At 43.2% G+C, this 27,299-nt stretch overlaps 1 long non-coding RNA gene across 2 annotated transcripts in view; it reads left to right on the forward strand.

Moving 5' to 3' along the window:
- Positions 1-765: 765 nt before the first annotated feature.
- Positions 766-27,299, forward strand: part of LOC137642136 (uncharacterized) — a 246,469-nt gene continuing 219,935 nt past the window's right edge. For both annotated transcript variants that reach the window (XR_011044649.1, XR_011044648.1), the window contains exon 1: positions 766-969. This is a non-coding gene — a long non-coding RNA (uncharacterized lncRNA). The remainder of the gene's footprint in view (positions 970-27,299) is intronic.

A 27,299-nucleotide genomic window follows, 5' to 3' on the forward strand; every position in this document is an offset into this window, starting at 1 on the left:
TGATGATGATGATAATGATGTGTGTGCGTGTACATATATATATATATATATATATATATATATATATATATATATATATATATATATATATATATATATATATATATATATATATATATATAGAGAGAGAGAGAGAGAGAGAGAGAGAGAGAGAGAGAGAGAGAGAGAGAGAGAGAGAGAGAGAGACTTGTTCTTTATTATATAGTGGAGATACCTATCTATCTATCTATCTATCTATCTATATATATATATATATATGTGTGTGTGTGTGTGTGTGTGTGTGTGTGTGTATGTATTTTATTTATCCCAGAGCCATTTTCATTAAGATTAGGCTCCAGGTGTTACCTTCCGATATATATTCGGCATATTACTGGACAATTATGTTAACTCAACGTCATGCCATTCAATTGTTTACAGATTAACCAACCAACGATGTAACTGATGCCAAGGTCTAAACATATCCTTGCCTGATGCTTTACCTCATCGCAAAGATTGTCTTTGACTGTTTGATCCCTTTAGTATCATTATATTTATTTGACATCATTCTGTATTCATTATTGAACTAGTTGTATTGCAATTATTTGCCTTAATACTGCATTAAGTTTTAGAAACGTCAGAATGTAAAACTCTGGCATTTATGGATTTAGAAAAGAATTGAACGGTTTTCTGAAGACTGTAGTGTTTTGTTCTTACCTGGTACAGTTATTTTACTTATGCTGGTCGGAATTTGTTTACACAGTTACACTTTACACAGTTCAGGAAACAGTGAGTGTACCAGAGGCCGAACGTAAAAAATATGTTCGTTCTTTGTCGACTTATGTCGTGTCTATGTGTGTATTTAAACTTTAATATGCAAAATTGATTGTGTGCAGTGAATAAAGAAGGTGATAAAAGTACGAAGCGTGTGTGATCTGATTAATATCAGAACTATACCAAGTCTGTGGAGTTTCAAGATCGAGTCCCTATAAGGTAGGCATCACCGAGGGTCTAGCCTTTGCCATACTGTATATGGGCGTTAGTTTTAATAAAAAAATGTGGATAAGCTTTTGCGAATGGCCTTTATAAACCAAGTCATGTGTGTTTAATGTGTTGATAGACGCCTAATCTTTTATTTATTTATTTATTTATTTATTTATTTTTTTTTTGTAAGAACGAAAGCCATCATCATCGAAGTTTAAATTATAACTTTTTTCAGGAAGTCTCCATATTACTTCCGTATGCGTCTATCGATATGTATTATGTTGAAGCCCAGTAAAATTGAAGCCTTATGTACCTCTCCCCTTAATATCCTACAATATAATGGGTTCCCTAAGTGAAAACTGTCAGATACCAAGGACCGAGGAGTCCCTAAAGGGTATTATTACAGTACAACACAGGAAAAGCTTTACTGATAAAGAAATTCGTTTTTATAAAGAAAAACACAAGTTTTCTTCGAACGTGACCTTTATTTCTGTTTCAAATAAATAGTTAATAAGATATACCCTAATATATACTACGGTAATGGAGGCCACCCTGTCGGAACCAGGGGTTTTCGGGTAGGGAACATTTACTGGCGGAATCGATTTTCTTTATAGCCTACTCTATATGTCATTTTATGGGATGCATAGTAAATCCACGGAAAATTGTACAAAATATTGCCATTGTAGGTAGTAGGTTGGCCCAGGCAATAGCCACCCGTTGTGATACTACCACTGGAGAGTTATTGTTTCCCGTGTCTGGCCAGACATTACTATATTGGGTCCCTCTATCTGGATGCGGCTCATTTTTCCTTTACCTACATATATACCGAATAGTTTGGCCTATTCTTTCCACATAGGTACCGTGAGCTATCCGATTGCGCCACAGGGCCCTGTCATCAATAGGCGTAGGAGGAGATGATGATGATGATTCATGATTCTTTCCACATTCTCCTCAGTCCTCATACACCTGACAACACTGAGATTACCAAACAATTCTTCCTTGCACAAAGGATTAACTACTGCACTTTGTTTAGTGGCTACTTTTCTCTTGGTAAGGGTAGAAGAGACTCTTTAGCTATGGTAAGCAGCTCATCTAAGAGAGGGAGACTCCAAAATCAAACCATTGTTCCCTAGTCTTGTATAGTGCCATAGCCTCTGTACCATGGTCTTCCACTGTCTTGGGGTAGAGTTCTTTTTGGTTTTATTATAGTTAAACACGGGGCAAACTGTAATAATAAAAAAGTTGTGGTTTATATATTAAACTCCTGTTTTCTTAGAAAATTATCATTATTTCTGCCCCTCAAAAATAGTTGATAAGATACAGTATACCCTAACATATCCTACGGTAATGTAGGCCCCCAGTGGGAACCGGGGGTTTTGGGTGAGGAAAATTAACTGGCGGATCGGTAAATAATGGTAAATCTAACCTTTTATTCCCTACACATTATTCTCTGGGACGCATAGTAAATCCATGACAATTTGCACAAAATATGATGATCTTAGGTAAAACTTCAGAAACATGACGTACTCGATATTAAAAGAAATAATCACCGACATTGAAAGAGCATGTGGAAAGCTATATAAAAAGTATAGTTTGTATATGAGAGATTGAACGAGGTGGAATTAAATGAGGTTGGTAAGTTTTCACTTCAAATTTTTTCCAAGTCAGGAGAGTCGTTTCCTCTATGGCAATGTTTACTTTCGATGAGCTCTTTGACTCACTTTCTTATGGAAGCACAATCAGTTCCAATTACAGTTTTATTGGCTGAGAGCTGTGACATCATTATAACGTAATGGTTTCATAACCAATTATGAACGACTTCAGTCGGAAACTAAGATTTACAATGATTCCAGCCGACTAATACAGTTACCGCTTAACGTCCACTGGTATCTGTGTTTAACTGAATACTTCCAAGAATGATGGAACGCCGGTGTTTAGTCCCCTTTGAAGTTGTGTTACGTGGTGGATGTTAGGCATGGAATCCAATGCAGCAAAGTGTAATCGCTGTTCTTTTAACTTTTGATGCTATATCCAAGTTTCATGGAAAATATCTTGATACTTCTGGTGTAGTGTTTGAATTTTTAAAAGCTCATTGTGTTATCCCGCAAAATTTAAAATGAATTATGTGCAATTCTCAGATAGCGTTTAAGGAAGACCAGAACATTTTTTATTCACAACCCTTCTTTGAAGATTGCAAAGACAAAAAAAAAAAAAGGATACGTAGATGTGGGTATAGTGTAAGTGCCTATAAAGGAATGTTCCTTGATAAGGCCTACATCGAGCCGTAGAAAATTATCCTCTTCGTAAACCACTGGCTCAGCAAACATTGGGGCCATGAAACTGTCATTGAAAGCCTCCATATTTCCCCCAATACAAGTGTTGACTGGTGGAGTTTTTATTCTGCAGTAACAGATTTTTATATTTTTTTAAGTGTTTTTTTTTATTATAAACTAGAGACTATTGGTGGTGATGTATTAGCAGTGAAGATTGACAAATCTGACTTCGGTAAGGCCAAATACGACCGTGGCGGATGTTTGAGTTTGATATGGGTGTTTGGGGGAATCAAACGAGTGTCCAAGAGTTTTTTTTAATTCCCTTACTTGAGCTTTTACCTCAGAAAATGGATGCTGCTACCCTTATTCCCTTAATACAAAATAATATTAAGGTAGGTAGCATCATTATCAGTGACAAGTGGGGTGCATATAGTTCGTTAGGTGAGCTGGGCTACGAGCATAGAACTATTAATCAATCTGAACACTTCGTCGACCACTCAGACCCAAGCTCTCATATTCAAAATATCGAATGCTTGTTGAGGGAAGTGAAGGAGTGAATCGAAAGGCCTGGTAATAAATCTGAGTAGTTCTGACAGTATTTTGTCAGGTTTATCCTCACTCACCACTACCCAAAGGCCTCATTACTGCACCAATTCTTCATCCCTGCCAGTTGCCTTTACCCTCCACAACAACACCAGGTGGCAGAAAATCCCGATGACCCCCAACCTTCCACGTCTCAATTATAATGTAAGTAATTTATTATTTACTTTTTCATATTTATTGTTATTCAATATTTTTTGTGACCCGGGAAGGGCGGTCCAGGCTAGGTTAGGTTAGGTGGGTTTGTTAGGCTCTGTATCCTTGTACTGTACAAACCTCAAAAGGGTTAAATAATCACGTTTTGTGACCTGGGAAGGGGGCCCGGGGCCTTACCACCTGGCTAGTGTTTGTGACCCGGGAACTACTAGGTTAGGTTAAGTGGGTTTGTTAGGCTCTATACCCTTATTACAAATCTCAAAAGTGTTGAGTAATCACGTTTTTCTTATTTTAGCGCATTATAAATCACAGGTTCCCACCTGCGTCCGTCAGGAAGGGGGTTTCAATAAAGGTACAACGGCTTATTTGCAGTGGAGATAAAGGTCGAATTCGTTGAAAGCACATCATTTCCTGTAGGAAAAGTATTTTTTTCTCTTTGAAATGTTGCCCGTGTTTTTCTATAAATTTACCATTCTTTTTCTTTAGGGTACACTTGGGCACACTATGATGTCTTATTTCTCTTCATTCTTTGAAGTTTTTAGTTATTCAGTATGTGAAAGATCTGTTTTAATGTCGTTACTTACAGGTATCTTAAATACTTTATTTTCATTGTTTATTATTTTTCTTGTAGTTTATGTATTTCCTTGTTTCCTTTCCTCACCGGGCTATTTTTCCCAGTTGGAGCCCTTGGGCCTATAGCACCCTGCTTTTCCAACTACAGTTGTAGCTTAGATAGTAATAATAATCATAAATTGCTCCCGTGATATTGCTCATTGTTTGTTTACATCGTACGGATTGCATGTATCAGTGCATATTAACCATTTTAATCTTTGCGCAATTCCTCATGTTCATTCGTGTGCATATAAATTGTTTACATATTAACCATTTTAAACTTTTTGCGCATTAGTCGCCCCATTTCCTTTCTACCAATTGAATTACTCCTGTTCGTTCATTTTACATAGCCACAACAAATGAATTTTTTACTGTAACCCTTCTGTATAAATCAACAAGACAAAGAAGAGACAATGTTGTAGTGACAGTATTAGCATATTCAAAGGAATTAGGGTCAGCCATTGTTTGTAATTTACTTTTAGGACCCTTTTTTATTTACGGTGTTAGTACATATAAAGGAAATAAGGTAAGGCGATACTTGTGATTTAATTTTAGGGTTTGTGACCCGGGAAGGGGGTCCTTGGGCGTGCCCCCGGCTAGGTCTGTGACCTGTGAATGGGTCCGGGTGATTTGCCCCTTGGATAGGTCTGTGACCTGGGAACTACTAGGTTAGGTTAAGTAAGGTGAGATGTGTTAGGTTTTGTGACTTTGAACTAGTCTTGAAATTTATATTTTCATACAAGAAAAGCTTTCCTTATGGGATAAACTGTTAATAGTGTGTTTGCAATAAATTTTACCGTTATTTCAATTGTAAATAATCATTTGTTCTGTAACTGGAATACAGTACTTTACAAACATATGTTATTTATAGGGGTATTACTTTAGTCAAAGCTGAAAGACGAGCTGTTAGTCTTTTTGCAAGGGTTAACCACCCATACCGCTAGTTAGCGGGGGGTTGAGGGGTAATAGCTACCCTTCTCACTCACAAACCTGTGACTGTACTTCACTTTACTTTTGCCTCTGTGAGAGAGACATTGTGTCTCCCCTCTCCAACTGACGGCCTTTTGACTTTATATCCTTATGTTTTTCTTTTTTATAGTATACAGTACAGTATATGAAAACATTCTTTATATTTTTGTATGTATTTTAAGCTTTCTTTACAGTGAATGTTGCTGTTTCTGTGACACAGTAGTGCAGCAGGTTCTCAAAGGCGGAGAACCTTCCCTTTCGACATTCCTCCCTTGGACAACGGACATCCCGTAGGCAGATGGCCTTCTGAGTGACTCGCCCACTGCTGCATGGGAGTCTTCATCGTTTGGATACTCCTCCGTTTGGCTCTTATCGTCGCCCTTCCCTCTACGTGTTTTTCGAGGAATCTGCTTGCGGCCTTCGCAGAGCTTGACTTCAGTCTTGCTCATTCTCACTGACAACGCCGCTCAGATCCTCTGAGTGGGGGTACAGCTATCCCGTTTGCTGGTTAGGTTGCGCTTCCGAATGGTTTTCTTCATTAATAAAGTGAAATAGTAACTGTTTGTAATTTAACTTTTCAACTTCAACTACGCTTGCCAGCAGAGGGTGAGCATGACCTTAGCTTGTCTGTTCCCTCGTGTGGAACCCCCTTCCCGCTGGAGGGTTGATTGGTTTTCCTAGTAGTTTGTTTTATCAGCTGAATTGATTAATTGTAATTTTTGTTTTGTTACAGTATTTTGTGCTGCCGCTCTCCTTCTCCCGTCGATTCAGCCAGGGAGTGCGCAGTCTTTAATTTGTCAGTTTTCTCGGGGGGCCACCTTTCCCTTCTGTAGGTGCTCCTCCCGAGGGACTTTTTCTTGCATAATTTGTTTTTTCTTTGGCTAACGATGCCATACTTCTTTGTTTGGCTAAGATGGCCGACGTAGAAGAGCAGTGCCGTTCGTTACTGTTGAATCTGCTGTCACTGCGCCGTCACTTTATTGTTTTCTTGAGCATGTGGCAGGAGTTTGGTGACTGCCTGCAATGCCTGCTCTTTGCTGTCGTACCCTCAGGGTACAAAGCAAGTCTTGTGTGCAAATTCTCTTCTGGGTTTTAGTGCAGATGGTGATACCGGCAGATCGCTTGCGGTCAACGCCTCTCTCTCGACGAGTCTTGTAGACTATAACCCATTACCTTTCGGGGTTATTGGTGAAGCGGTCACCACCTTTCTCATCGTGCCTCCAAGGTTCAACGAGTCTCGTGAGCAACATCTCTTCGGGGTCATTGACGTAGATAGTGATGCATTTAGACCACTTGCGCTCGCTGCCTCTCTCATCGATGAGTCTTATAGGCTTTAACTCTTCAGGGTTATTGCCAACATCATACCTTTGGGCACAACAAAGCTCTTAGGGCTTTGTGAAGCCAGGCCCCTTGAGACCTATGCCTCTTAGTTTTTAACATCTTATGAGGAAAAAGCCTCTTGTAGGCTATAACTCTTCAGAGTGATACCCTGCATTATCCCTTGGGGCACAACAAAGCTCGTAAAGCTTTATAGTTTCAAACTCTTACGAGGGAGAAACTTCTCTTCTTTGACAAGAGAATGACGAACACAGCTACGCGCTAGAACTATCTCTCGCTGCAACGTACAGTTGAGGGAGTTCAGTACCCAACCACAGCTACGTGCTATACTCCCTCTCACCACAATATGCAGTTGAGGGAGTTGAGCCCACTCTCATACCTACGTGCCAATTGTAGAGGGCGTTCAGCGCTCTTGCCATCCTAAGCACTTTAGATATCACTCACCCATTCAGGACTTGTTGTATAGCACACAATTACAGTGAGAAAAGCACAAATCTCACTATGCAATACAACTTATTATAATTTCGTAATTTCACTATGAGTAAGCTGTAACTATGCGAGTGTTAGCTTGCTATACAAAAGAGAGATATCACGCGCAGATATTTAAGGTGCTTGCAGATGCGGATGCACAAACTTCTACATCTGCACAATTGTCTCATCAGCGCTCGCCTCGCCAGCGTTCATATGCGTGCTCGCCCACCATCAGTACGCGCCTATGTAGTGCTCTACCCACCAAAACTAGCCTTTTTGGAGATCTTCTGATCCGAGCCCACATATTATTCACCTATCTCACCATCATAATGCACCAGCACAGTGCATGCCTTTGATGAGTGCCCCTATAGACTATCCTGGTGAGCGATCATCAATCCATAAGAAACTGGGAACAGCAGACACAGTTTGCTTTGCAACAGAAAAGCCTTGGTTTTAGTAACTTAAACAAGCGTTCTCAGGACCAGCTCATTCGCCTCTACTACAGATGCCCGATAACACCCCATAGTAAGAGGATGACATGAGCTGCTTTGGTTGCACATGCGCTTTTGCCCTTGCAACCACCAGACCTCGTCAAAAGGGTACAGTAGAAACTTGGTACTGAAAACGAGTTTCACAAGATAAAACCTTCAGGGATTATTGCTACAATGTAGATACCTGCTGACTGCTTGAGGCCGCTGCAGGCCACCATTGTGCCCCAGGGTACAACGAGTCTGGTTAGATATAGTCCTGCTGAGGTTTTATGGAATTCTTTTTGATCGCTTATGGCCACCACATCCCACAGTTGTTCGGAAAACGGTGAATCTCGGGAAACATAATCCTTTTTGGGTTTTATCTTTGACTTCTCTCTCCATATGAGTTAAAGAGCTCAGCGGGATGGGATCTCCACTCCATCTCATCTTGTCCTCAAGGCACAACAGTCTCATGGGACATAACCCTTCAAGATTATTTTTTTTTATTTGCAAACAGGGAGGTGGGCAAACACCTATTGCCAACAAGGTTTGATAACTTCGCTAGCTGCATGTACTTTTTATGGGAGAATGAACATGTTAATGCTACAGCTAGTTGACAATCAATTCTTTTTGGCAATGATATTGTGCTTCGTCGCATAGACATTTTTCCGCAAGCGACTCAATTAGCTCTGTCAGGGTGCTCATACACGTAAATTTGTTGACATTGTTTAGGCCTGTTTTAGAGTACTTACCCGGAGTCAGAGAAATGACGATTCCAAACCGTATACGGGCAGCTGAACTATTACTGCTGACAACGCAGTTCAGTAATAGATTTGCCAGTTGCATGCGTTACTCTCACGGTCAGATGCACACCTGTGAGGATAGCAAGGGCTATGTACCATCATACAATTGGAATATAGTTTTAATAAATCATTAGATCTCTTCCTAATTTGATGGCTGTATTCCTTCGGGAATCAGGTTATTTATAACCATCCTACTCTCCCATAACTAACCAGAGTTAGTCTGCTTTCAAGTAAACTCTTCCTCCATTCCAGTCAGATCCTCCCTAACTAATCCGAACTGTTCATCCAAGCATTGAAATCCTTTAGACTCTGAAACTTTGCATGAGTAAATTTTGTTCAGTAACTGAGAAATATGAAATTTATTCACCATTTCTAAGGGTTTTTCTGTCGTGGGAAGGGGAAGGTCTCACTTGCTGAACATTGACAATGATCTCTGATCAAGTGTTGGATACAACATATTTTAGGACAACTCCCAAATTTTGTTCTGCTTCAGTATTCCCATAATTAAAAATGGAAGAAATTACCATCTAGAGAGGAATTATGTGTGTGTGACTGGTCCGTAGCTGGACTTATACTTACAGTACAACACATGTGAGACAAATGATAGGAGATATGTCTCAGTCTTGCCTTGCAAAATTAGTTGCGTGTGATCTGTCATTCACGACTGATAATTTTCTTGTCAGCTATCAACTACTGGATTTACTGTAATGCCTTTTTGTCACTAGAGAGTACGTGCTACTCTGGGGTTACCGTCTAGAAGAGGATGTACACGATTTACTCCCATGGGAACGAAAAAAAATGGCAGGACAAGGTTCACCCAGTTACAGAGATAGATGCATGCAACCGATTGCTTACTCGACAGCAATCAACTTGAAATGATTACTGGGTAAGCAACCTCTCAGCCCCTCAGGCACCCTGTGAGAAGGGACCTTTCCCTTGAGAGTCAGATGTTCCTTCATCCTCACAATTGAAACCTCCAACCCTTGGGATTTGGTCAACAGACACCAGTACCTGGGCGGTGCTGGCTGACCAGGCATCTTAGAGTCTGTCCTAGTTTCCGATGATTCGGAAGGGAAGATTAGTTTCTCCTGACAGGATTCATGGTACAATTGGTCTACTGCAGCATTTCCCTCTAGATGAGCAAAGGCCTTCTTCTTTGGGAGCGCAGAGACTTCTCGCCATCCTTCCACGGGATGCTCTGTAATCAGAAGTGCTTTAGCCATACTGCTTCTTAAAAGATAACCTGCTGTTCTACCCATGCGCCAGCGCTCGGCAACCTGGCAGCCATCTTCCAATCCTGGTGTATGAACAGTGCATGCGTAAGAGAGATAAAAGCTGCTCGCCGGTCTCTTACAGGAGAAAGAACGAGCAGGACCGTTTTCTCCAGGATGTGCTCGTTTGATGAGCCACAGATCCTGGTCTTGTGGACGAGCCTTTTTCAATGTTGCGCACTCAATCACCTAGCGGGGTGGGTGGGTGAGCTCCTCCGCATAGCAGGGACCTGCGCTCTCTCCTAATGATGTGCCATGCTCACTCTAGCAAATTTGCTATACCTTACTCGCCAAGGTTGGCCTTCTCACGATCCACAAGTAAACGTGATGCATGGAGGCAACTTCCTCACCAGCGCACAGGAGTAGACCTCACGTACTTCATAGGTCGCTCTCACCGGCATGCTACGTTCTGGCGGCGAGAAAGCAGGAACAGGTAGACCCTACCTTACCCATATGTGCTTTGACAGTTGTGCACTACTTCGGTAGTGTTCCCCTCAGCGTGTTACGCGCAGGTGGTGAGCTTGCCTGCGCACCAAATATGGACTTTGCCCACACCTCAGGCAAGTGCTACCTAACAGGTAGTGAGCTCTCCTGTATGCCAAGTATAAAGACTTTGCGTGTGTCACAGATGAGCAATACCTCGCCAACGCACTCTTCAGATGGTGTGTGTCATCAGAGTGGCAATCCCCAGTCAGGGATAAAAGATTCTGGGAAGTCGAATGTTCCTTCCTTAAGCGAGACTTTTTACAGGCGCGCCAATGACTATGCCTGCTGGGGCACCGGAATTACCTAGTTCTTTGGCCCTGGTGATAGTCATTACTTTAGTCTCCTCTAGTGGCATCTGATCCTTCTGATGTTAGGATTCTACGGAATTACTAGTCCAATAGGATCAGAGTGAAAGAGAGGCCAGAGTCAGAAAATACAGATTACAAACTCCTCAGAAATAATTATCCTCTCTCCTCCTCCTACGTTGAATGTATGGGGGATGCATTGAAAGAAGGGGTCAGGGCTCACTGGTCGCGACACTTACTTACCGGCAGTCACGCGAGTTTCCCTGAATGTGTTTCTGGCTCGCAATCTCTTCCAATAACTCCCTTTTGTCAGACTGTCATTTCTCTCTTGAAAAAACGATAGTGGATAAAATAGCCAGACTAGGGTATTCTTGACATGGCATGAGACGCACAGACATACACATTCCTTGCAATCAACAACCATACCATGTTGAAAACACCGCTTCCTGTCCAGTCAGCGAAGTTGAACAATGTTGGTTCTGGTCAGTACTTGAATGGGTTATCACTAAGGAACACTAGAGGCAGGTGGCAATTACTCATGTTCGTCTAGCTGCAACAAGATGGCGGTGGACCTGAGACAACTCATTTGCCCCCTGTAACACAGCTTAGTACGGGCAAGAAACTTTCCTAGCAATGATCCCGACCAGGCAGACTCATATTGGGCTTCGAGGGACCAGTCTTTCCATCATTCAGCCATCTAAATCATGACCCTGGCAGAAGTCATGGATGAGATGTTAATCAAGGACATCTTATGTCCAGAATTACTAGAGTACTGTTAACCAGCAACTGGTAACCAGGTACCCCTTTTAGAGGGAGACCCATTCTAGAAGGGCATCGACAGATTGGTTTAGGATCCTCATAGCTCCGCGGTGATATCAAGCAATAGTGCCTAAACTTTACTCTGGCTTGCAGAGATATCGAGAGAACGCCTCCCTCCTTTCCTAAACCGCCCATACAACCTCAGTTAGGGATTCACCACGATCACTTGTAACGTATGACTGAGTATATGACATCTCCCCTCTCAGCTGAATACCCTTGTGGGTCATTGTTTGCCTCCCATTAGGGTCTTTATATTCGATACTCAACCCAATTGGAAAGCTCATGTTTCTGACATCAAATCCAAATGTAACAATGCTTTGAACCTTATGAAAAAGTTGTCTAATACATGGGTGCAAAGAGATCAACTTTACTGATGATCTATTAAGCATTAGTGTAATAAAGGATAGATTATGGTAGCCCAGTATATGGCTCAGGATCTGAAGCTACTTTGAAATCTTTAGATCCAATACGCACTCAAGGTCTAAGACTATGCAGTGAAATCTTTAGGTCTTTCCCAAATCTCAGTGCTATGCTAAAGTGGGGAACCACCCTTGTCCCTGCATCGAGATTTTTTAAACATGGGAAGTGCATTAAAGATTCTATCCACCAATTCTCCAACAATGAAGCTATTCAACCTCGGTGACGACTTCATAAACATTCTCCAACAATGAAGCTATTCAACCTCGGTGACGACTTCATAAACATTCATGAACCACCATTCCCAATAAGAGCAAATAGGTTATTAAAATATACAAGCATCAGAATGAACATTATTCGACCCTCTCTCTTTCCTCTGCCTTGGACCTTATAGAAAACAAAAATATACTCTCATCTTTATTGTCTGTCAAAGAAATATAGTTACACTCCTAGTCACCATAAACAACATGCCTTGGAACATATTCAAAGGGAAGGACCTCATTATGCTATTTGTACTGATGGCTCTAAATCTTCAATGGGTGTTGGCTGTGCTGCAGTGTCCTCAGATAAAATTGGTCAGGCTCATTATTCAGTGAAGCATTGGTACGTACGTGTTAACTATCAGCCATTATGTTAGCAATTGAGGTAATTAAATCTTTTGAAGATAGGATGAATCACAACTTCGTGATTTATACTGATTCAAGAAATGCCATAGAAGCCCTAAAGGATTAACAGGTTTTACTCCCTTAGGGTAAATATAAAAACGTGTTGCATTCCTGTCCTTTTGGGGTTTTGGGTCATGGAAAAGCAGCTGCTGCAGCGAAATCTTCAATCAATTTACTAAAGCAAGCTTTTACACTACTCATGAAAGATTATATAACGCGCTTGCAGCATTTCATAGCTGCAAAATGGCAAGATCAGTGAAATTATGAATCTGATATTAGTAAGTTAAATAAAGTCCATTGTTTCTTTATTGGAATCATCATTGCAAAGAGAAAGGAAGGCATGAGTAATTATAGCCAGATTGTGCATACTTCACACAAAACTTGCCCATGCGTATTTGATGTGCACACCTCGTAAAGCAATACTCAGGTGCAATGAGTGTGACTGTATTTTAACCATAAAACATATTTTTTCAACTGTAAATTATTTAAAAGAAAAGAGACTTATCGTTACTCTCTTAAGGTCGTATGAAGCTCGTATTTTATCCAAGCTTTTATATGGATGTGAAAAGTATTCTTCAGCTTCCCTTACCGAATTGATGATTTTAGCCTCCATTCACCATACTGTCCTTTCAAACTGTCAATAAATAGAATTTCTTTCCTTACTATGAGGCTTGCTGTACATCCTCGATGCTTTGTGGATCCAGAGTGAAACAACTACTAAATAGCCTGAATCTTTCCAGGAACAGGATACTACCCTTTAGGTTATTAGTCACCCCTCACTGGAAACTTCCAGGGATCTCCCTTTCTAATGATTTTACTGGCTTTAAAGGCAACATAATAAATAAAGAATTGCAATCTACATTTTTGGAACACGGTGAACAACATATGGGCCGGGGGCCAGGACTACACATTTTAACTCGTATTTCCTGATAACCTTTGTCTTGGGCTATGTCAAGAACACAGTGACCCCCTTAACTCAGGTTCATTCTCATATAGGGGTCAAAACCCCTCATTTCTCACTATGCTCAACTCCGCCTCACATAAATCTACATTAAGCCTTATATGAGCGATCAAAAATAATTAGACGTTCATCAAATTTTGCAGGGAATATTGCAATACATCTAAAAACATGCAAAGACTAAAAATTATAATAGTATAATATATATTTCGAAACACACACAAACTGAAAGTCTCTCTTTTGATATATTTCTCTTTGTAATCAAAGTTCTCTCTGGAAAAAGTAGCTAATCTATAATTACATATTACATAATAACTACTTGTTACATACGCTTTCATTTAAGCCCATATTGACGTTTCTTATAGTTAAAGCTTACAATATACTGAAAGAAATACGAAAACTTCTCTATTAGTTTCAAATTCATAAATCTAAATGATTAAGTGAGGGTTCCTTCTCCTGACATTTTGCAATCTTATTTTACAGCGTAAAGTACTGTTAAATGTTTTTTCTAGAAGATTTAAGGTATTTGTTTTTATGTATTTAGAACTTCATATAAATTATTATTTTTCTAATCTATTTAATTTACTTACATGTTTATTTATCCAGCAAATTCCATAGTTGAAAGTATTTCAGTTATTAGTAAGAGTGATGTGGTTACTTATGATCCTAAAGGAACAGTGTTGAATAGCGACTAGGACAGCTTTGATGAGCTGGTGTCTGATGATTATGGAGCTGGGAAAGTTTACATCGCAGATGGAATCTGCATCCAAGATTTAGGATTCTGTAAAGATGATTATGCCCTTACACCAGTTCCTTGTATCTCTGAACCCATTCCAGTTACCCAACACAAGGGAAAGCAGAAAAGATTTAAAATTCCAGTTCAAGACTATACTATCCGAGAAAGTCATTTGCAAGGCTACTCCCAACTGTATGCACAACTATTGGATATAATCTAATGATTAATGCAACAATTACAGACCTCAAAACAATCCAAGAATGTTTGAGGTGCAGTCAAGAAGCTTCATCCAAAGTAGGACAAGATTACACAATTGCAAGATTTGTTCTAGGTGTTTGTATGAAGCCTTCCCTCTTTATTATTATTAATCATTATTATTATTATAATTATTATTATTATGATTATCATTATTATTATTGTTGTTATTATCTATATATTAATGCGATAGCATGTGTGTTATTTATTTAGTGTGTCACGCTTTAAAGAAAACAAAAATAGTTTGTTCCGTAACTGACATACAAACCACGCTATTTAATAGGGGTTGTTACTTTCGGCGTAGCTGGAATGACGAGCCATTAGATTTTAACGAGGGTTTACTACACCGCTAGTTAGCGGGGGCGTAGGGAGGGTAGCTTGCTACTCCCCCCCTCACACACCTGTGCTTGAGCTCACTTTGCTCTCGGCTCGGGTGGTAGTCGGACGTGTCCACTTTCACCCTCGCCTCTCTGACAGCCATTAATGCCCTTTTGCTTTCTCTCCTACAAGTGTGTTCGTGAAGTTGGCCTCTGCTATCATGCGCAAGTGTCCTGGATTACCCGACCGCCCTTGTGGTACGTTTATGTCAGCGGTCGAGACGGACCCTCACACCCTTTGTCCTTTGTAGGGGCCAGTGGTGTGATAGAACTAATAAGTTTGGTGAGTGTAGGGAGTGGTCTACCTCCCAGTGGGAGAGGTTTTCTCGGCGACGGAAGAAGAAGTCCAGGCGGGATATTTCTCTTTCAAAGGTTTCTTTGAAAAGAGAAAATCCCAAGGACTCTTTTTCCGTTGCCCAAACCTCCTCCGAAGCTCCCGCTCGATCGGTTTCCTCCGGGAGACCGTCGAGTGGTAGCGTAGACCATGGTTCTGTTTCCCGACCTCGTGGTTCGGGAGATGGCATTGCCTCCCCTAGCGAGGCAGCTCCACCTTCTCCCCCGGGGTAGGAATTAAATATTAATGTGAGTACTAATGATTTATTCCAGCTTTGGTCTTCCTTGGGGCTCGAAGGTTCGCCCTCCAAGGAAGCCTTGTTTGACATGATCCGGTTGGGTGCCGCTGTCAAGCAATCGCCGACTTTGGCAGAGGTTGATCCTCTGTCTATCGTCGTTGTTGTGGTGGCAGAGGCTTCCGATGCGGTATCTTCGACCTCTGCAACTGCTCAACCTGCTGTAGCTGAAGGCTTAGTTTTTCCCTCTGCTCAACCTTGGAGGGAGGAACTAAGTCCAACAGTCTCTCCTGCCAGTGATTCTCCCCCTCGGGGGAGTTCACTCAAAGAGACTCCTCTTCGGAGGACTGCTGACGGTCAGCTCGCTGACCCAACGGCCCCCAGAGGGCGCATACGGCGTAAAGCTCGCCTTCCTTTTCGCCGGAGAGGCCTTCCCTCACTTCACAAGGGTTTGAGGAGGCGCCTCTTCGTTCAATGTCTCCGTTGCAGTCCGCCACAGAGGAGCCTCGTCATCGATCTTCGACTGTTCCTGCTACAACCCTGGACCTCTCTGCGGATCGTTCGCGGTCCCCTTTGGTGGAAGGTCGTCCTTATACAGGACACGCCGACCTTCCACCCATCAGACCTGCTTACCTGCCATCGCCGTTCCTGGCTGCTGATGCACTGTGAGCGCCTACCAATCCTGTTTTTGTGAAACAGGCAACGGTCCCTTCGGGGCAACAAGGACGTATACGCAAATTGGCTCATGTGTCGCTTACGCACCAGTGTTCAGTTGCGCGCCAGAGCGCACCTGCTGCCAACGATCCTGATAAAGTGTGTCGGCGCTCACCTGCGCCCCAGCGCTCACCGTTGGCAAATGTTCCTGCTAAAGCGCGCCAGTGCTCACCTGCGAGCCAGCGCTCCCCTGATCGCCAGCGCGCCACTGCACGCCTTCAACCTTTTGCGTGCCAGGCGCGCCATCGTTCTCCTGCGCGCCAGTGCTCACCAACACGTTAGCGCGCTCCTGCGCGCCAACGATCTCCTGCGCACCCACGATCTTCCAATCTATGGCGTAATAGGGAAGTTGAAGGCTTCCCCTACTCGTCAGCGCTCGCCAACGTGCTAGCACTCGCCAACGCGCCGTCGATCTTTACCTGCGCGCCATCCCTCGCCAGCACGCATTCGCGCGCAGTCACCCACACGCGCCCACGACGATGCGCGCCCACGCCCATCTCCCCAGATTGATGTGCGCGCGCCCAACGGTATCATCGCCAGCACTGGCTCTTCATCCTGCGCGCAATCTACCTTCTGCGCACCCTCTGAAAAGGAAAAGAGGAGTTTCAGACGTGGTAACTTCTCTGAGGACAAAGCTGTCTCCTCGTAAGTCTTTGAGGCAGGCCTCCTCACCCCCCAGACTTTTTCTCCCTCCCCTTCGGACGAAGACTTCCTATCCTCAGGGGAGTCACGTGAGGTGAGGCGTTCCCCCATCGCACCAATAAGGGAAACCCCACCTCGCGCTGGAAAGTCTTCTCGGGTAGGGGTGGAGAAGAGCCTACCCCCGTCGTTGTTGGAGTCTTGCATCCCTCCTAGGAGGGAGTCGAAGAACTCCAAGACAGTACCAAAGTCTTCAGCAAAACTTAGATCGGAGCCAGCCAGTCACCCGGAGAACTTCCGCGAGTTCCCCCAAGAAGAGCCTTTGGGGACAGAAGACTTCGCTGCTAGTCCTTCAGGAGGAGAGCTGCAGGAGTCAGAACATGCGTTCTGGCAGGCTCTGACCCTTATGAGGACTCTCAATGGGTTTGCTGACCCAGAGATTCATCCTCGATAGGGCAAAGACACAGTCTTGGACCGAGTGTTTGGGACTCAAAAACTCTCGAAGGCCAGTGCAGCTTTGCCCTGGTCTCAAGGGGTTAAGAGTGCCAGGGACAAGATTGAAGTCCAGCTCTCTGAGTTAGCCTCCAGCGCCGGCAACAAGCTCCTCCCACCTCCTCCTGTACAACAGACGAGGTACTTCGAGATCGTAGAGGAGCCTCGTTTGGCTCTTCCCCTTCACCATTTGTTGGAAGAGCTTACCACGGGAGTCCCTCTTGAGAGACTCTCCAACCGGCAGGTCTCATTCTCGGCGACTGAGATCCTTAGGCAGGAGAAGGTGGCGAAGTGTGCCATGCAGGCCACTTCGTGGCTGGATATCTGGCTAGGGACCTTAGGTATCCTGATACGTTCGGAGGATTTATCCAAAGAACGTACCAGGAAAGGTACGGAGACCTTCTTACTCTCGGGCACTCACACAATCAAGTTTCTGGCCCACCAAGTCTCGAACTTGTGGGCTAACACCATCTTGAAACGTCGATATGCAGTGTCTGAGAGGTTCCATCAAAAGGTCCCGAAAACCGAGATCAGCATGCTCAGACATTCTTCCGTGATGGGAACGAACCTGTTTGAGCCTAGGGACGTGGAGCAGGCCGCTGAGAGGTGGAGGAAATCCCACCAAGACTCCCTCCTACATAGGGCTTTGACATCTAAGCCCTATAAACCTCCAGCACCCCAGCAGCCAAGCCCTACCAAGACCACGAAACCGGCAGCGGCAGCGAAGACTGTGGTGTCTAAGCCCTTTTCTGTCAAGGACAAGAAAGGCAAGAAGTCCCCCAGGGGAGGGAAGAATCCTAGAGGTAGCGGCAGAGGCCGCAAACGCTAGGATTGGCAGTCCCCCTGCATGTCCACCAGTGGGGGGATGCCTACAAAGTTGCGCAGGCAGGTGGCAGCAACTCGGGGCTGATTCCTGGACGATTTCCGTAATCAGTCAGGGATATCGCGTCCCGTTCACAACATCTCTACCTCCCCTGACGACAAATCCAGTGTCGTTGAGCTCCTTTGCTATGGGATCAGCAAGGGGGCAAGCCCTTCGGGCAGAAGTCCAGACCATGTTGAAGAAGGGCGCTCTCCAAGAGGTCCTCGACGGGTCTCCAGGCTTCTTTAGTCGACTCTTTCTTGTAAAGAAGGCGTCTGGAGGCTGGAGACTAGTCATTGCCCTCTCGGCTCTGAACAAGTTTGTCAAGCAAACTCCGTTCAGCATGGAGACCGCAGACATGGTCAGACTTGCAGTGAGACCGCAGACACGGTCAGACTTGCAGTGAGACCGCAACACTTCATGTGTACACTGGGTCTGAAGGACGCGTACTTCCAGATCCCAGTCCATTCGTCTTCAAGGAAGTACTTGAGATTCGGCCTAGACAACAAGGTTTACCAGTTCAAGGTGCTGTGTTTCGGTCTCTCTACAGCACCACAGGTTTTCACCAAAGTGTTCACCCTAATATCGTCGTGGGCACACAGGATTGGCATCCGTCTCCTCTGTTATCTGGAGGACTGGCTGATCCTAGCAGACTCGGAGTCATCCCTTCTTCAACACCGAGACAAACTTCTGGGACTTTGCCAGGATCTGGGGATCATGGTAAATCTCGAGAAGTAATCTCTGCTGCCCACTCAAAGACTGGTATACCTAGGCATGATCATAGACACCAATCTCCACAAAGCCTTCCCATCAGATGACAGGATAGCAAGGCTGAGGAGGGTCGCAAGCCCTTTCCTCAGACGAGAAGAACTTCCTGCCCAATCATGGTTACGTCTCCTCGGTCACCTCTCATCTCTGGCTCGTCTAGTTCCCAACGGTCGCCTCAGGATGAGATCCCTCCAGTGGTGACTCAAGTCCCGGTGGAATCAAGGTTACGATTCCCCGGACGTCATGATCCCTATGGGACCTGCGGAACGGATAGACCTCCAGTGGTGGGTGACAGACGAGAACCTACGAATAGGAGTGGATCTTCTCGTCCTCCCCCCGGATTTGATGCTGTTTTCGGATGCCTCAAAGAAAGGGTGGGGGGCCCACGTTCTGCACCACAGGACCTCAGGCCTGTGGTCAGAATCAGAAAAGTGCCTCCATATAAATCTTCTAGAGATGAAGGCCGTCTTCCTGGCCCTTCAACAGTTCCAACAATACCTGGCGGGTCACTCTGTGGTGGTGATGAGCGACAACACCACATTAGTGGCTTACATCAACAAGCAAGGAGGTACCTTTTCGAAGCAGCTATCCCATCTCGCATTAGAGATACTGAGATGGACCGAAGTCCACTCGATTCCACTATCGGCACGTTTCATTCCAGGCAAGAGGAATGTGCTCGCCGACAATCTGAGCAGAGCGTCTCAGATAGTGAGTACCGAGTGGTCTTTGGATCATCTAGTAGCCAACAAAGTCCTGACTTTGTGGGGTTCCCCGACTGTGGATCTGTTTGCGACAGCGTTGAACTTCAAGCTTCCGCTGTACTGCTCCCCAGTCCCGGATCCCAAGGCACTCTGGCAAGATGCCTTCCAACAACGGTGGGACAACATCGACGTGTACGCCTTTCCCCCGTTCTGTCTGATGAGGAGGGTGCTCAACAAGACCAGAATATTGGTCAATCTTTCAATGACCCTCATAGCTCCGCTATGGCATCACGTGGATTTGTTTCCGGACCTTCTGCAACTCCTAACGGAACTTCCGAGAGAACTCCCTCCGCGACATGAGTTACTCAGACAAACACATGCTAACATCTTCCACAAAGCCGTAGCTTCGCTACGACTTCATGCCTGGAGACTATTTAGCATCTCCTCGCTGAGAGAGGATTTTCGCAACAAGTTGCAATTAGGATGTCTGGACATCTGCGAAAGTCATCCGCATCTGTCTACCAGGCAAAGTGGAAAGTCTTCTGTGGTTGGTGTCGTGGAAGGGGTATCTCTCCACTCGATGCCACTATTTCAGCAATAGTGGAGTTCCTCGTGTATTTGCGGGAAGAAATGCGCCTTTCAGTCTCGGCGGTGAAAGGCTATCACTCAACCTTAAGTCTAGCCTTCAGGCTCAAAGGAATGGACATTTCTTCCTCGCTGGAACTTTCCCTACTCATACGAAGTTATGAACTTACCTGCCCTCAGTCGGAAGTGAGACCTCCTCCATGGAACGTGGTTCGAGTTCTCAGGTCTCTTAAGAGACCTCCCTATGAACCATTACGCAAGGCTTCAGATCGCCACCTAACTTGGAAGACGGTGTTCCTACTAGCTTTGGCCTCGGCCAAGCGAGTCAGTGAACTTCATGGTCTCTCATATGACATCGCCCATTCAAGGGGATGGGGCGAGGTAACGTTCAAATTCGTCCCTGAGTTTATTGCTAAGACTCAAAATCCGGGGGTTCCGGACCCTCGGTTAGACGCCTTCCAGATTTCGAGTCTTCGTTCTGTAACAGATGACCCAGACCATCTCCTACTGTGCCCAGTAAGGAGTCTGAGGCTATATCTCAAAAGAACGGCTGCAGTCCGTCCCCAGGTGCAGGCATTGTTTGTGAGCACTGGGAGGACTAAGAGGAGGGTCACCAAGAACACCATCTCGGCATGGATTCGTAGGGTGATTCATCTGTCCCTGAATCCAGACCCTCCTCCATCACGTCGCCCTAGAGCACATGATGTCGGGCGTAGCTACGTCCCTGGCCTTCAAGAGAAATTTCTCAGTGACGCAGGTTCTTCAAGCTGGAGTGTGGAAGCGTCAGACGACCTTCACAGCCCACTACCTGCAAGACGTGACCCACAGGAGGCTCAATACGTTTTCTATCGGCCCTGTGGTGGCTGCACAACAGCTGGTTTAAAACCTCAGGCTCCTTAGTGGACAAGTAGCAGAAGGTTGAGGGCAGTGTTACCCGGTCTTAGTCTGCATGAATGAAAAGGTTTGTCTGGCCCTTATTCTTTTCGTCATCTTCCCCTCTCTCGGGGAAAGCAGCATCCTGGGTTCTCTGCACAGCTGACCTCAAACCACTGCAGGTAAACCATGTTTCCTTGTGTTCCTAGTATTAAGCTAATACTGTCACGTACCCATACCCTGACGAGGTGGTATTGGGAGAGTCCTAGCGTAAAGTTTCCATCTAAAGGACTACAGGTCAACTTCCTAGGACGAGTCACACTTTATTATATCTTCACACACAGCTTACGTAGGCCACAGTCCTTGCGTAACAAGGTTCTAGCGAGGCGCAGGGACTCCTTATTGCTGAGTGCTGACACACTCAAATATTGAGTCCCCGGGCAAAGCCAAAAGCCAGTACTGGCCGGGACTTTCCACCCTTCCTAATGGGTAAGTCACCCCTATTAAATAGCGTGGTTTGTATGTCAGTTACGGAACAAATGACAAGTTTGTGGATAATTTGTATTTTTCCTAACTATACAAACCTTAGCTATTTAATCAAACTTGCCCGCCAGCCCTATCCCCCGTGAAGTCCTACCTTTAAGCAAAGTAAGCTCAAGCACAGGTGTGTGGGAAGGGGGGGGGGGGGTAGCAAGCTACCCTCTCTACCCCCCCCCCCCCTCGCTAACTAGCAGTGGGGTAGTAAACCCTCGTTAAAATCTAATAGCTCATCATATCAGCTACGCCGAAAGTAATACATATATACATACATATACCAAGGCACTTCCCTCAGTTTTGGGGGTTAGCCGACATCAACAAATGAAACAAAACAAAAAAGGGGACCTCTACTCTCTACGTTCATCCCAGCCTAACAAGGGACTCAACCGAGTTCAGCTGGTACTGCTAGGGTGCCACAGCCCACCCTCCCACATTATCCACCACAGATGAAGCTTCATAATGCTGAATCCCCTACTGCTGCTACCTCCGCGGTCATCTAAGGCATCGGAGGAAGTAGCAGGGCCTACCGGAACTGTGTCACAATCGCTCGCCATTCATTCCTATTTCTAGCACGCTCTCTTGCCTCTCTCACATCTATCCTCCTATCACCCAGAGCTTCCTTCACTCCATCCATCCACCCAAACCTTGGCCTTCCTCCTGTACTTCTCCCATCAACTCTTGCATTCATCACCTTCTTTAGCAGACAGCCATTTTCCATTCTTTCAACATGGCCAAACCACCTCAACACATTCATATCCACTCTAGCTGCTAACTCATTTCTTACACCTGTTCTCACTCTCACTACTTCGTTCCTAACCCTATCTACTCGAGATACACCAGCCATACTCCTTAGACACTTCATCTCAAACACATTCAATTTCTGTCTCTCCATCACTTTCATTCCCCACAACTCCGATCCATACATCACAGTTGGTACAATCACTTTCTCATATAGAACTCTCTTTACATTCATGCCCAACCCTCTATTTTTTACTCCTCCCTTAACTGCCCCCAACACTTTGCAACGTTCATTCACTCTCTGACGTACATCTGCTTCCACTCCACCATTTGCTGCAACAACAGACCCCAAGTACTTAAACTGATCCACATCCTCAAGTAACTCTCCATTCAACATGACATTCAACCTTGCACCACCTTCCCTTCTCGTACATCTCATAACCTTACTCTTACCCACATTAACTCTCAACTTCCTTCTCTCACACACACTTCCAAATTCTGTCACTAATCGGCCAAGCTTCTCTTCTGTGTCTGCAACCAGTACAGTATCATCCGCAAACAATAACTGATTTGCCTCCCATTCATGGTCATTCTCGTCTACCAGTTTTAATCCTCGTCCAAGCACTCGAGCATTCACCTCTCTCACCACTCCATCAACATACAAGTTAAACAACCACGGCAACATCACACATCCCTGTCTCAGCCCCACTCTCACCGGAAACCAATCACTCACTTCATTTCCTATCCTTAAATAGCTAAGGCTTGTATAGTTAGGAAAAATACAAATTATCTACGAATTTGTCATTTCATGGTATACTCGTGTGTCACGCTTTAAAGAAAACGGAAATAATTTCACGGTATACTCTTACAAATTCACATTAGACTTTGATTACTTAACCAAAGCACATCTTAAATAGTTTTCCCTATTTTGTCTTTAGCACCTGACTCTTTTTTTTTTTTTTTTTCTTTTTTTTTTGAATATTAGACAAAAAAATGAGTTCTATCAAATTCCATAACCTAGTTTATAAAATTAATCTCCGGTCTTTTCGTTTAACGACTAATCCATTCTTATTGTAAAAGATTTCTCATAATTCGGATCACCCTTTGCTTCAAATCTTCCTAGACATAACTCAATTTCCCGTCCGCCTATCATATTCAATGACTATTAATAAAGCTCAAGGACAGACTTTCAGTAAGGTTGGGATCTACCTACTACAACCTTGCTTTACTCATGGACAACTTTATGTAGCCTTCTCAAGAGCAAGGTCTATGAACAGTGTAAAAGTGAAAATTTTTCCTCAGAATAATTCCACTTAGGGCCAGAGAAGAGGAACTACCTTCACTAAAAATATTGTATATAAAGAAGTTTTGTAGATTGTTTCATGTATTGCACATTTTTTAAGATAAATATACAAGTCAAATTTTATCACTTTTTTTTTTTCAAATATGTATAGGTTAGGAACAACGTAATTAGTATTGAAAATATCATTTCGTGTAATTTACACTGGTTCCGTTAGTTGTTGTTATTGTTGTTATTATTACAAACTATGCTGCAACACTGTTGCAAAAGCAGGATGCTATAAGCCCAACGGTTCCAACAGGGAAAAATAGCCCTGTTAGGAAAGGAAACAAGGAAGTAAAACTACAGGAGAAGTAATGAACAATAAAAATATGGAGTAAACCAGAAAAATACAAAAAGTCATATCATACTCACTGGTACTTTTCACACCTGTGCAGCATACCTTAAAGCCATTGTGAGTAGATACTATCAAGGAAGTGTATGGATAGGAGGTGCTATGGAGGCAAAACTAATCACAAAAGCTGGTGGTGATAATGGAAAAAAAGTGGGGAGGGGCTTTAAATACGAATTAGTCCATGCAGGAAGCTCTGGAAAGACTTCTCTAGGAGTATTTAGAAACACCTCAACCTCTCTTTTGGAAAGATTTGGCATGACTTCAAGGGATGTGTATGAATGATTCATCTGTGAGTGCAGTGCTGTCATTAAGTGATATATAAGAATTCATAATTAAGCATCAGAATTTCAGCCAGTGTGCAATGGTGAGCTGGGGGCTTCTGGATAGAGTATGTGAATTTTGTTTGGCTTGTACTATCAGTCAGTAATGCCACAAAAATAAATGATTATGACGGACACAGACGTATCATAGGAATTATGCCTGACTTTTTTTCTGTTCAGACTATAAGGCCTATGTTTGATTTCTGACATACTTCAGCTATCTCCCTAAACATGCTGAAGAGAAACATCCCGGCTCAGAGAAGCTGTTGAGAGATGGGCCAATAAGTGTAGCTAGGTCAAAGAACCCTGGTAACCGATGTCATATTTATAACACAATAGAGGAGACAGCTATGGAGTCGCTAAAATCATCATCTGGCTCTGGTACATATTCAACAGGAATCGCAACTAATGCTGGTGCAAGTCAGTATTATGTTTTGACTGCTCATGCTAAAGGGGAATTCATGGAAGCTATGTGAAATATGGTTAGTGAACCAAGTCAGCAGTGCATGGACCATAGAGACCTGAGACCATGCCTGATTCTCTGGTCAAAGAAACATTTGCAATGATCAATAAAAGCAATTCAAGAGTTTTATCAACCCATTTTAACTTTAAATCTCGCAGCTTCTGGAGCATCAACCCATTTTAATTTGAAATCTTGCAGCCTCTGACATGTTTATCCTTGGGAGCATCAATTCCAGAAGAAATATGGCATGATGCTCTAAACACACAGAGGAAACGCCAATCACAGAAATGAAACTTTGTAAACGACCGACTTAGGAAAAGGGATGTATATTTACTTGAACCCATCAAGAGGAACAAATTCAAAACCATGTCGGTCACAGCTGTTTCACGAAGGATTGTAACAAAAAGAAGGCAATCCATTACAAGTCAACAAGTGGTTTTATTTTCCAACTACTAATGAAAGCACAGCAACAAGAAAGGCATGTTAGCATTAGTGACCTTATGTCCTATCCCCTACCTCTTAACTTTATATTCCATAGTAACACTTGATGGATATCTTACAAAAACAAACAAAGCTCTAGGAATAAATTATATGATCAAAGATATTGAAAATTGGAAGCCACTCCAGCAAATGAATGGAAATTCTTCCTTTTATATGAAATTGGTACCCCCTACAATGCAAACTATATCAGAACATATCTTCCAGAGTATATATGCTGCAGCAGAGACAATATTTAGCACAGAAACATATGCTGACAGACTCTTCTCTCCCAAATCAACCGAGCGAGACTGAAGAGGCTTTGGTGATAGGTTCTTAATTGGTGGACTGAATGTTCAGCATCCAATAGACTGGAAAACCTTTCTCACAAATGATGGCAACAAGAAATCATTCATCAGTCTACTGTACTTCATGACCTCTGGAGCTCTGAAGATATGAGAGAAAGTATCATTAAAAACATATGATATTCATTGAGGGACAAAGCTTATAAATTGATGATAGCTGAGGGAAAGACTTTCAAACAGCATTTCCCTGAAGAATGTTCCAGCCTTAAAGAAACTGATGTCAGGCTTATCATTTATATCAATTACATTCAAACCAAACTACCACACATCAAGACTGTGAGAGTTAGGGCAAAGGACAGTGACTTTTTTTTTCATTCTTTTCTATTATGCTAAATCTTTCACAGTCACCATCCTCCTGGATATTAGAGAAGATCTCCTCAACAATAACCAGTTAGCAGGAAACATTCTCAGGACCACATTACAGCCCTTCTGTCTGTTCATGCTTTCACTGGTGCAGATTGTACTTCAGCATTCAAAGGGAGAGTAAAATTATGATCAATCAAACTCTTGAACCCTAAATTCAAAGTTCATTGTTATTTTTGTGGAACTAGGATAGCAATTGGTTCTTGATGTCTAGGGTGTTATGATAGGAGTTGAAGAATTCACATGCCATTTGTAATGTTTTGGTTCCAGAATAAAGTAAGTTAAAGAAACCCGAGAAATAAAGGCCAAGAAATTCAGAGGATGAAGATTAGTTCTACGGCCAGCTGTCACTTTTGATCTTGCAAAGTTTCCTCCAGGCGAAAGAGTTCTTGTGCAGCATATGAAAGAGTAAATTACCAAATGTGCATCTGGAGGAGTGATCATGAACAATATCCAAAATTGCCATTTTGACACAACTAAACTTGAATCGTTATGGTTTGAGGGAGACATCATCCCCAAAGATCTCATAAGTGCATTAGTAGATGAGGAAAGGAACGAAGCAAAGTGGGAGGATTTAAATACAAATGATTATTATGATATTCATGGTGATAGGATGAAGATGATGAATCAGACAGCAATTAATCATGTGTTTTCGACATGAATTTTTATTTAAGGAAAATCTACATTTCCTAATTTTACAAAAACAAATTGTTTGAAGATAAAATCAATCATTCACTAATGCTAACCGTGTATGATTAAGCTTAGTATGACTCGATTTAGCTTAAGGGGCCCGGCTGTTATTCCAATATGTGGGGTTGTAGGACGAAAAACTCAAAATCCTGAAAAAATTCACTGAGCTTTGTATGGCAATGGAGAATGCATATATGAAATATTTTGTCAAAATTACTCTTTACTTTCATAGTTACGGGGTATTTAGTAAAAATAACTTAATAAAGTTACTTAATAAACCAAAAACATTGATCCCTACAAGAAAATGCAGTATTTCTTCTGTTATCGTAAGTTTCGATAAGTATAACATTTTGATTTAAAACAAATTGTGAGCAATGGCATCTGTATAGATTCCATGATTTCATAGAGACGAAGTATTACACGGTAATTACACTCTTGGGCCTTCAATGCTAGCTCAAACCTTGTAGAGAGTACACATTTGAGTTTGACCTCAGACTTTCGCTCGTTT

Source organism: Palaemon carinicauda, chromosome 6, assembly GCF_036898095.1.
Source record: "Palaemon carinicauda isolate YSFRI2023 chromosome 6, ASM3689809v2, whole genome shotgun sequence".
NCBI classification, from domain to species: domain Eukaryota; kingdom Metazoa; phylum Arthropoda; class Malacostraca; order Decapoda; family Palaemonidae; genus Palaemon; species Palaemon carinicauda.